General features: G+C 38.5%; 1 protein-coding gene across 1 annotated transcript in view; it reads left to right on the top strand.

The window, feature by feature from the left end:
• LOC111723592 (partitioning defective 3 homolog B-like) overlaps positions 1–11,659 on the top strand; it is a 174,325-nt gene that overhangs the window by 21,807 nt on the left and 140,859 nt on the right. The window lies entirely within an intron of this gene.

Raw genomic sequence — 11,659 nt, 5'->3', positions numbered from 1 at the left:
AAAAAAAAAAAAAAAGAGTGAAGACTCTTGCAGGCAACACAAGCTTGACAAGTTTCACAAGACTTGTGACTTTGGGGCCATAAAATGGTCAACAAATTATGTAGAATTTCATTTGAGACATTCAGGATATAAATATATTTTCCTTTCAGCCTATTTGTAGTTGAGAGTCAATTCTGTTTCATGGCCTCCTCCTCAAGGACAGAATTAAAAAGGTTATTAGATAACTTTACTCTAAAGCTAACAGAAAAATCTTGAAATCTGATCCCTTGCCTTACAACCTGTTAGGACTTACATTTTTTAATTACCTCTTCTCCTAAAGAACTCGTCTTTGAAAAAGTACAGAAGGAGGTGTAATTATTTGGAATTCTGTTAAGGTCGGGATGAAATCTAATGACAAAGATGAGTAGTGTCAAAACTTTAAAAAGCACAGCAACTACCTCACACGTATCTTTGTTCACAACCTAAGATTAAGGAGACCATAATTTCTGAAACTCTGAAATTAAAGGTCTAAGGTAGACATCACCTTTTTTATAGAAGACATTTTGCAGATTAATCATCCTTAATAATGGCTTGGGGTTTCAATTTAATTCTAGAATTTGGCCTGGTATTTTTGAAAACAGGGTGTTTGTACAAGATGAAAGAACTGGTCATCATGAGGTATAAACCAAAGGTGATTCAGTGTCCCCATGGCCCTGGGGATGCTAGGTGTTCATTACCTTTATTAGGTGAGTAACTGTCTGTTCCCTCCTGATCTTGCTGTAGCTGCAGACATCTTGGGATGCAGCTACTGCTTGTAACTGCCACGTCTAAACTAGGTTAGTGTGGGGATTTGTGGGTTCACAGGGAATGTATCTTCCACCTTGGAAGCTTTAAATAACACAATGACTCAGGAGAGACCACTGAGTTCTTCTTCTAGGATAGAGAATGTGGAGAGAGGAAATGGATATCATCCCTGAAATCCAGATCCGACCTTTAATTCAGCACAACGATAAGAGTGTCAGGAGCTAAGAATAAGCATAAGAACCACATTTAACTGATTTACTTCTATTCTTAACACCTATTGGAGGATCTAGTGCAAAGAAAGTATTTTAAGTATTTAAGTATTTGTTGAATGGAAGTACAAATGTGTGCGTGCATTAATAGAATTATATAAAGATCTAGCCCTGGAGAAGCTCACACTTGAGCAAAGATTAAAATAATGCCCTACCGGCTCGGCGCCTGTGGCTCAAGTGGCTAAGGCGCCAGCCACATACACCTAAGGTGGCGGGTTCGAATCCAGCCCAGGCCTGCCAAACAACAATGATGGCCACAACCAAAAAATAGCCGGGCGTTGTGGCGGACGCCTGTGGTCCCAGCTACTTGGGAGGCTGAGGCAGGAGACTCGCTTGAGCCCAGGAGTTGGAGGTTGCTGTGAGCTGTGATGCCACAGCACTCTACCCAGGGGGACAGCTTGAGGCTCTGTCTCAAAAAAATAATAATAATGCTCTACCTTGTAGACGGCTGCCAACATCAGAGCACCCTCTCCTAGTCTCCACTTTCTCCCTGAACCTACTTTCCATCCTGTCTTGACTAAAGTTAACTATGCCTACACAAGTGTGTTTCATTTAGTAAAAATGTTATGCATATCATAAAACTAAATATAAATTTTAGTGAATTGAAATAACCCACGATAATTCTCTCTTATTCAAAATTATTAATACTTTCAGAGGAAAAAAAATTTACGAACCAAAGTTGAGAGCTTTCACCTTTTAAGAACAGTTTCAAATTTAATATCACTTGTTAAGAATCAATATAATGACTCCCTTCCATTGTTTAAGGCTCTCTTACCACCTCTATCATGCATTAATTATTTTGCTTCTTTTGTATTTATACAATAAATGCTTGACAAAAAAAAAGCCATATAATTTCAGGGCACAATGGAAAAATTTCTTACCCCCAGAGGGGAAAAATTCTATGATATTCTCATTGTCTTTTCAGAGATTTTTATATATTAAAAGGAAGAAGAATGTGAAAGAGAAGGAAAAAAAGCCCTCGTTACACTTTCTGTGATGTACAGGAGGTTTAGAATATATAGAACATAAAAGAATAGTACATGAGCTATGGAGGGTTAACACTGTGTGTTCTCAATTTTAAATTTCAGATAAATATGGTTTCAGCTTTGATCCTACATGGACTAATTCTTTTGTCACTCAACTAATTAATTCAGTATGCTAGAAAAAAGATGCTAATTTGGGCTTCAAAGAAGTGATAATTTTTTTTTGTTTAATCAGAGTTATAAAGATAAGTTTTGCTCCTATTAGACTGGGTCTGGAACTCAGTCATTTTATTTTTGTTTAGTACAGTTGAATTCCACAGAAAATGTGCCCTGTCTCTCTTAACATCTGAAGATAGAGCAGAAGTCATTATTTAAAAAAATCAGTCATTTGCATAATCATAAAAAATTATTCATTCTTCATTTGTCCATTCGTTCTTTACGTAGAACAAGGGAGGCCCCTCACGTTTCCGATGATGGAGTATATATGCACAGGGCAGGTGTGTTAATCTGTGCTATGGGATGTAAGTTGTGTTTGACATTGTATTTAAAGGCTAAGATGAGGCCTTCAGCTTCCACAGAGCTTCAGTTGGCCTCCCTGGATTTGATTTCTCTGACGTGAATCAGGTTTTCCCTTTCGAGGCAGTTTGCTGAGATGACTCCACCTGCCTGTGAATGGTCAGTTCAGGGCCATTTCCTGTGGGGACCATTTCCTTCTGCAGGATGAGTCTGTGGTCAGTGTGGAGTGAGCCGGGGCAGGCCGGGCATGGGAAGGAGAAGACAACTGGGGAGCCTCCCACAGTTGATGGAAAACAACTTGGAAGCAAGGCACGAGTCGGTCTCAAAACACTCTTTCCTCTCCTAGTTCTACAGTTTCCTGGGCAAAGGAGGCAGAGAAAAGGGAAGGAAAAGGAGAGGAAGGGGTGTTAGTGTCATGCAAAAGGGAGGGTCTAGCTGCTGCCTGAAGTCTGAATCCCAGCCGTGGGGTCTGTTTGAGTCATATTGGGGTTCTATGTACAGCCCATGGTTATGTCTATTTACTCAGCCCCCCTTCAGAAAGCCCAAAGATCCACTTAAAAATAAAAATAATAAAAGGGAAAAGACATACATTCTACCGCTTTGGGAGTAAGTAAACATTTAATAAAATGAAAAGCCTCTTTAACTATTAAGAAAACATAAAAATGCAAAAAGACCTATTTCTGTGGTGCTCCTTTTAAATCTATTTCCCAGAAATCATAAGCATTTAGTCTGAGCCACTAAGGCTCTTGCCCACTACGTGGTGAAGCCAGTAAGAGAGAATGAAAGCGATTAATCAAAGTTCACTGCGCTCCTGAAGAGTATTTCTTCTTCTGGAAGGCAGAGGGATAGAATAACTTAACGCTCAGTGTGGTGGTGACAGTTAATAAGCTCTTTAGAGTCCCCGTGTGGATCTGAAAATCATACTTTATTAGTATCTTTATCTTTCTTGCTCACTCATTCATGCTTATTTTTATTTAATTTTAATTTTGGCCTCTTTTTCATAAGTTTTCCTTTTTTATTTTTTTCCTAACAGAGTGCTGCTTTAATAATCTCAGAGTAGAGTTTTTATTTGCTACAGAATTGGTCAACAAAAGCAATGCTCGGTGTCTCATAAATCTCTTAAACGATTTCTGCAAATCGTCCTTCCAGAGGCCCTTTGTTTCGTTTGTTTGTTTTTAAGAATATTGGTTATTGGTAGTGTGTGTTTTGCTTTACTTTCTGGACTCCCTAGAATTATTTTTAATGTGTTCAGTATTTCCAAATCTATTGCATTTTCTAGTCCCTCAGCAGGGGAAAACAAATTAGCTCAAGGATTCCCAGCAGCCGAATTTAGCCAGAGAGTTGCTTAGGGCTCTGCCCAGCAGATGTTTCATCCACTTAGGCAGAAGTCATAGAGTGTTATAAGACCTCCCTGATTTTTTAATCCAAAGAACAAACATCCACATATTTGAGATCCGAAGATTCCCTGCATCAGAATGAAAAGTTGCCATGACCACCAGTTTAGGACTCACATCCTAGGAATGAGTGACAGTCCAGAGATAAGTAGCCGCTTAAGTTTAGGTGGGGGAGATTGGCCCCTCAGGAGAGTGGTCGATAAAGATGTCAGTAGGATTAAACAGGGTTGTTGTTTTCATATAGCTGGTCATCATCTTGGAAATATATAAACTTACCCCAAATAAATATCTAAACAATATACCAGAAATTAGCATTTTAATTAGAAATCTTAATTTCAGGGTTTCAACTGCCTTAACCCAGTTGGAAAGACTTTTAATATAGAATTTTTCTTCAGTAATTAAAGCACCAACACGTTCAGTTTCTACCTGTGTACACATCCTGTAAAGCAAATTCCTGTCTACTTTTACATGCCACGGGGAGGGGCTTAGTGAACTTAGTTTAAACCTTAGCCTCACTGTTGTGAACAGCATACCTGATTTTGTAGCATTTCACGCTCACCCTCTTTAAGACACAAGCATTAGCCAGGGCAGTCGAAAACGGGGCGGGGTGGGGGGGAGGAAGAGGGAGGCCAAAAATTAAAATTAGGATATTTTCATTTCTTAATCAAGATTGGGTTGCAGTAAACACAAATCTGTTCAGTTATTCTATCAATAGTATTAACATAAAAATAGATAATGCCCTTAGGTACCAAAAAAGGGAGGGATGAGAATGGGAGCTCTAATTGGTCAATTTTCACTAAATTTTTATCAGGTTCATCAACTCTCAAATACAGTGGAACCCAGTACAGTAAGCATGGAAAGACGTTTATGACATAAATTTTAGAGAAAAGCAATAGCTGAAGTGCACAAAACCATACGACATTACAATGCATAGATAGACATTAATCTCATCAGCATATGCACATGCTAATTTGGATCCTAGGTTAGAATATATCAGACAACAGAAACCATTTATGGGTGGATTTCAGAATAAACTATGGAAATAATAGTCAAAGGCCTGTGAACTTCTCTGCCCCCATATTTTGCTTAAGCTATTTCAAACTGTATAATTTATGAAATGATAAGGAACTAGCATGCCTGGTTTGTAAGACAGCTGCTTACAGAGTGGATGAATAATTATGACTGCGAGGTTTGTGCATTCTCACATCTGACATTGTTTCCTAGATGCATAACTTTAATATTAGAAGTGGCTGGCTGGGTTTTACATCCTTTTCCAAAAGCATCACTGACACCCAAAGACATTTCCTGATTGTAGGAGGAGAAATATATTCCTTGTTTCAAACATGAAATACATTCCTTATTTCAAAATCTCTTTGCATTCATCATCACTCCCAACTAATTTGGAATAAGAGTGAATGCACTTTGTCCTCGCCTAACTCTTAGGTCCTCACGGGCCATCACTCGGGATTGCTTTCATACCGTGTGTGCAGTAAGTGGAACTGGCAGGTGGATGATAATAACTGCATAAACTTCCCAGTGGGGTCCAGAAGGAAAATTGTAGCTAGAAATTAGAAGTGAACAGAATTGAGAAGTGAATTAAATTAGAGACTAGACACAGAGAAAGTCAAAGGTAGTACTATATACGTTGTTTATGTGTGTTGGGGTCTGGGAGGAATTTGAAAACCCAAGGAAAGAAGAGAAGAAAATGTTTGTTGAGAAATTGGTAGGTAATTACTGAGACTGATATCAAAGCCTTTGTCATATAGAAAACAATACTATGGGCTTGTTTATTTAGTTGAGTTGGGGGTTAGATATGCACCCGACAGTTGACTTTGTAACGGTTACATCTGCATGTGCAGTAATGAATGAGAGAATGAACAAACCATCATCAAATTCTGCTTTCCCAGATGGCTGTTTAGAGCCTCTCTACCTAGGCAAAATTAGTGAGGTCTGTTTTTGGTGTTTTTCTATAACTCTTTCTGTGTACCTTGTGTAATTCTATCTCCTTTGATTTCTGAAACTGTACAAAGCAATCTCATTTTGTGAATAGGAAATCTCATTTTTGTTATACATGTTGCATCATATTATGTGATAATTTAATTACCTGAGACACCTTCACGTCCCCTTTCTCAACTCTGTAAATAAACTAATTTCCTCTCCTATAAGCTACTTTTCCTGAGTCTCCTCCCCTCCCATCTAAGGACGTCTCCCCTGAGGTACTGTCCTCTTCCCTTACCAAGACCTTTATTCTCCTAATACCAATGTCCATGGCAAGCCTATTGACAAGAGACCAAAAGGTGGAAGCAAGTCAAATGCCCATCAATGGATGAGTAGATAAAGTGTGGTTGTGTACATGCTGGAATATTATTCAGCCTTGAAAAAGGAATGAAATTCTGACAAACCTTAAAGACCTGTTCTAAGTGTAATAAACCAGATACAAAAGGACAAATGTTATGTGATTCCACCTTTATGAAGTACCTGGAATAGTCAGATTCATAGAGACAGAAAGTAGAATAGTGGTTTCCAGGTGCTAGAGGAAGGTGAGAATGCAGAGTTTATTGAGTGGGCATAGAGTTTCAGTTGAAAATAGTGAAAAATTATGGAGATGGACAGTGCATTGGTGACAGTGTGAATATACTTCATGATACTGAACTTACGTAAAAGCAGTTGAAATGGTAAATTTTATTTATATATATTTTGCCACAATAAAAAGGAAATAACTTTATTCTTTTCTTTCCTCCATCTCCATATCTCACGCCCTCTGGGATCCTTTTTCTCCTATCAGGAAATAAAGGTTGTCTGGTATAAGTCAAACTGAAGATCGTCTTCAGCATTCCATCACACCTTCAGCTGCCACCTGACCAGCCAACTTCTTGAAATGGTTGTAGAGACATGCACTGTTAGATACTTACTTACCTTCCCTTCGCTCTTGTGATTGTGCCCCTCTGACCACTTTGCTGTCCCTTGCTCAGAATGGCTTTATGTTGCCAAATCCAATGAACACAGTTCAGCCCTCACCTCACTGGACTTCTCAGCAGGATTCCGAGCTGTCAGTCACATCGTTCTTATAGCACTCTCAGATTCTCTTGTGACCACACACGTCTGATTTTCTTTTTCCCTGACCATTCTTTCTGTGTCCACCACTGCCTCCTTCCTATATACAAATGTCACAGTTTCCTAGGACAAGGGTTCAGACAAATTCATTTGGATGTCACAAAGGCATACTGAAATAATCTTGATGTAAACTAGACTTTCTTTTTTTTTTTATTAAATCATAGCTGTGTACATTAATGTAGTCATGGGGTACAGTATGCTGTTTTTATATACAATTTGAAATATTTTCATCTAACTGGTTAACATAGCCTTCATGTCATTTTCTTAGTAATTGTGTTAAGACATTTATATTCTACATTTAGAAAGATTCACATGTACCCTTATAAGATGAACCATAGGCGTGATCCCGCCAATCACCCTCCCTCCACACATCCTCCCCCTTCTCCTCCCCATTCCCCATATTCTTGGGCTATAATTGAGTTATAGCTTTTCTATGAAAGCTATAAATTAGTTTCATAGTAGGGCTGAGTATATTGGATACTTTTTCTTCCATTCTTGTGATACTTTGCTAAGAAGAATATTTTCCAGCTCCATTTATGTAAACATGAAAGAGGTAAAGTCTCCATCTTTCTTTAGAGCTGCATAGTATTCCATGGTGTAAATATACCACAATTTATTAATCCATTTGTGGGTGGAGGGGCACTTGGGCTTCTTCCATGACCTAGCAATTAGGAATTGGGCTGCAGTAAATTCTTGTACAAATATCTTTGTTGTAGTGTGATTTTTGATAAACTGGACTTTTGATGTGTCTCTACAGATTCACCACTTTCAAATCACTCTCTCTTTTCAATGGCTGCTTTTCCCATCCAAGCCGTCATCTCTCACCACACTTCTTCTCTGGTCCAAGCCACCATCATCTCTCACCCACACTCCTGCAGTTGTCCCCAGTCAGCTTTACTGATTTTATTGATTGTTCTGCTTTTGTCATTTACTTCACTAATCAGGATAGTCTTTTTAAAATGCTTATCATATCACTTCTGCTCAGAATGACTTGATTTCTCCACAACTCTTAAAATCTGTCAGTTTCTTCACCCAACTTCTCTGTCTTCACTGAGTAAACAATGACTGTCCTCTCTCTCTCTTAGACCAAAACCCTGGCTTCCCTCAGACCTGTGCTCTGTGGCTGTTCTGCCCACATCCTGGCAGCATCTCACCTCTCCTCTCCTGGCCTCAGCCACCTGGGCCCTCTTTCACCACTTGGTTTGCACCAGGCCTCCCCATCCCATGTCCTTGGCATGTGCTATCTTTCCACCTGCAAGGCTTTTCTTCCACTCTTCACTTGTCTGGAAACCTTCACTCATATTCTCAGCTTAAATGCCATTTCTTCATGGAGTCCTTCCCCAGTCAGTCAATTACTTGTTACTGCCTCCCTAGTGTCCTTCCTGGCACTTTTCACAATTGGCAGTTACATATTTACACTTGTGTCATGACTTTCCTTGATTAGAATGTGAATTTTATGAGGATAGTGTGTGGTTTCATATCACAACATAATATCAATTTATATCAAGTGTTATGACAATATCTGATACATAGTAGATGCGTAATAAATATTTTCTTTAAATGAAAGAATGGAAAGAAGAGAAAAGAGGAGTTTTCCAGGAATTTGTTTCATATAACCTCTATGGAAATGAACAGAAAAGTGGACAGGTGTTTTAAGCAAACGTATAATTCATGAACATCTAAATTTACATAAAGGGTATGTTGAAAGGTGATTTTTCCACTTTGCAAAAAGATCCATCATAAGATTCTTTAAACAGGCTTCCCAGGTACAATGTAAAGTAAGATTTTATTGATTAAAACCATGTGTTTGCACAGAATTTTTCAGGAAAATATCTTTTCTATAAAGCAAGGTTGACCTCTAAGCAATTTCCTTAAGGCACCTAGCCCGGAATGGCCAACTCTCAAATTTCTAGGGTAACAGATAATGGGAGACCTGGAATGCAATGGATATTTGAAACCCCAGAATGCAACACAGAAATACTAGCCATGCAGTGTCCTCATGACTTTTCTCACAAAAATAGCTAAGGAGGAGAAAATCCGTCTCAACCTTTATTTCTGTATCTCAGTGAAAGTAAGAGTGGTTGTGAAATGCTCCCCAAAAATACTATTATGTAAAGGAAAACTAAGGCTGGTAAACATCACCAAATTGATGCTTCTTCCTTCCACCCTTACTGCTACCACCACTGATAATTAAGTTGTCTGATTGCAAAACTGGGAAAAGTAATTCAGTCCGTTAATACATAAAATGCAATTAACTTCTCTGGGTCTCCATTTCCTTGTCTTAACAATGTGAGAGTCCTTTTGAAGATGATCATTTCATAATGCTATTCTTGAACCTACCCAAACTTTACAAATAAGGTGATTTGTAATCATTTTCTCTCTCTAATAAAATTAATTTCATAGTCTATTTCTGCCCTTCTCACTGGAAACTTTAATAAAGGATTATGAACTCTAAATCAAAACATTTATAATATTCCTGGAACCGGTTGATTTGACTCTTATTGACAGTGCTTGCTAGAACTAAAGAAAGAAAAGACTTCACAGAATTTGCTTAAAACTATTTTCTTTACCAAACATAGTTCACTCTGATGGAAGTGTAGCAGGCTATTCTTTCTTTCACTACAGTGCAAATGAAACATTTCAGCTGCCAGAAGGAAAAATGATTTATTGGGTGTGGTAATAAAGATCAAGGTAGTCTTGGGAGCAGGTTATTTTTTCCCTTCAAAAACAAGACTTTCATCTCAGAAAATTCCTAACTTCCAAATTTAGAAGAAAATATGTGGCATATGGGAAAAAAAATAAGCCTAATTTCTAAAGCTTTTGACAACATTTTCGCCCTCATCAACTTCCTGAAGCATGATTTTTGCCCTGACTTCCCACAATTTTGAATATTTTGCCCAAGTACTAATAAAGTTAATGACATTCTGAGGGGAAACTATCTAGGTGATATACTAAGGCATTGACTTCTACTATAAACATATTTAGAGTAATCAGGCTAATCCTAAGTCTCTGTTACATGGATCTGGAGTGCTAAAGAACATCTTAATGGAAATGTTATTCAGATATCTCCTGCTTTCCAGGTCAAGTAGAGGTCTTGACTACATGGGAAAATCTAAATTATATTTACAAATTAACAGTTCTATATTTTTGTCTGTATTTTTTCTTTCTTTCCTACATCTATAAATGATATAAGGTCATTTCTTCAGTGTAAAAATAAAAATGGATTCAGAAAGGAGGAAAAGAAAGAAAGAAGACCCAAAAAAGGACTTAGGGATAACGAGGTTGGAACTGAGAGGTGGTCTCAACCAGTGTCCTGTAACTGGACGGGATATAACAAGAAAACTGCAGTAGGATTAGAGGTAGATGGAGCTATAGCAATGGGGAGAAAGAAAGTTCAGGAAAGACTTGCACACTGAAATTGTAACTGAGAATTATGCAGAGGAGTCAAGACTGAGAGAGGCTTCTCTGGAAAGCAGGTGTAGCCTGGACTATGGTCACAGCACAGCCGGGAATATTAGCTGTGCCATCATCCAGGTGTGATACCGAGAGCTGCCACTTGACTAACAACCTTTGCTATGCATTGAAACACAATCTAGAAAGGTACAAATATGTGCCCATTTTCATGGAATCCTGAAAAAGACAGAAACATGAGCTTATTGTATGATCCATTATGCTGGTTGCGTAGAATATAGGACTTTCTTCAAAATTTATATGTCAGGTCCTCATGTGAGTAGATCCTGATTCCCTGTGTTTATGTTGGGAGGAGCCGGAGGTGGGAAAAAGGAAATATGACCGAGCATGTGTGATTTGAAAAATTGCCCCAGGTTGTTTAGATGATGGATAGATGAATAAGGCTAGAGCTATACACATGCATACACACATGGTTAAAATTTACTGCTACTTAATAAAAAGCAAGGAATACGTGGGATTTCCATAGATGTAAGAGGAATCTTTACCTTAAGTGAACAATATGCATAATCGCATGACTTGTTTCTGGCTGTTATTCTAGTAAAGGCATCAGGTTATTTTCGTTCTTCATGCATGTTAGTACCAAAGCCATGGAATATTGCATATGGAGAAAATGTCTATTGGGAAAAATGCCTGTAGTATAAGAATATGTCCTAGTAATAATTTAATTGTATCTTTTTTAGCTTTAAATTTGCAGTTTTCACTTTCCCAAAAGTGCTAAGGAGACACAGTGTTCCCGTAAAGCGTCGTAATTGCCACTGTGCACATTTAACTACGGATGGACCAGGCAGCTAGGAGTGCTCAGAGCATGACCAGGGCTGACGTGGGCAGCCGGGGCCTATGTGCGAGGGGGTGTGCATGCAGGAAGGGTGCAGCAGAGGCAGCCGTCAGGCTCTAACCTCAGCTCTATGCTGACCCTGCTGGCAGGTCTTGATCAAAACTCAAAACCTCCCAGAGCTTTTGGTTATTCATTGGTAAAACGGAAGTATTGAGCTTAGTGTGCAGTGGGATCCCTGTGGCACTATTGTTATATAATCCTCTGAGTTTAACCTCAAATGTCAATGACACCAGAGCTCAGGAAGCCTTTCTAAAAGATTGGTTAATTTCCAGTTATATATGAATGGTAGTCATT

This window comes from Otolemur garnettii, unplaced genomic scaffold (genome assembly GCF_000181295.1).
Source record: "Otolemur garnettii isolate 467f Iridium unplaced genomic scaffold, OtoGar3 scaffold00013, whole genome shotgun sequence".
NCBI classification, from domain to species: domain Eukaryota; kingdom Metazoa; phylum Chordata; class Mammalia; order Primates; family Galagidae; genus Otolemur; species Otolemur garnettii.
The sequence above is the reverse complement of the archived record's forward strand: the minus strand, read 5'-3'. Positions and strand labels throughout refer to the sequence as shown.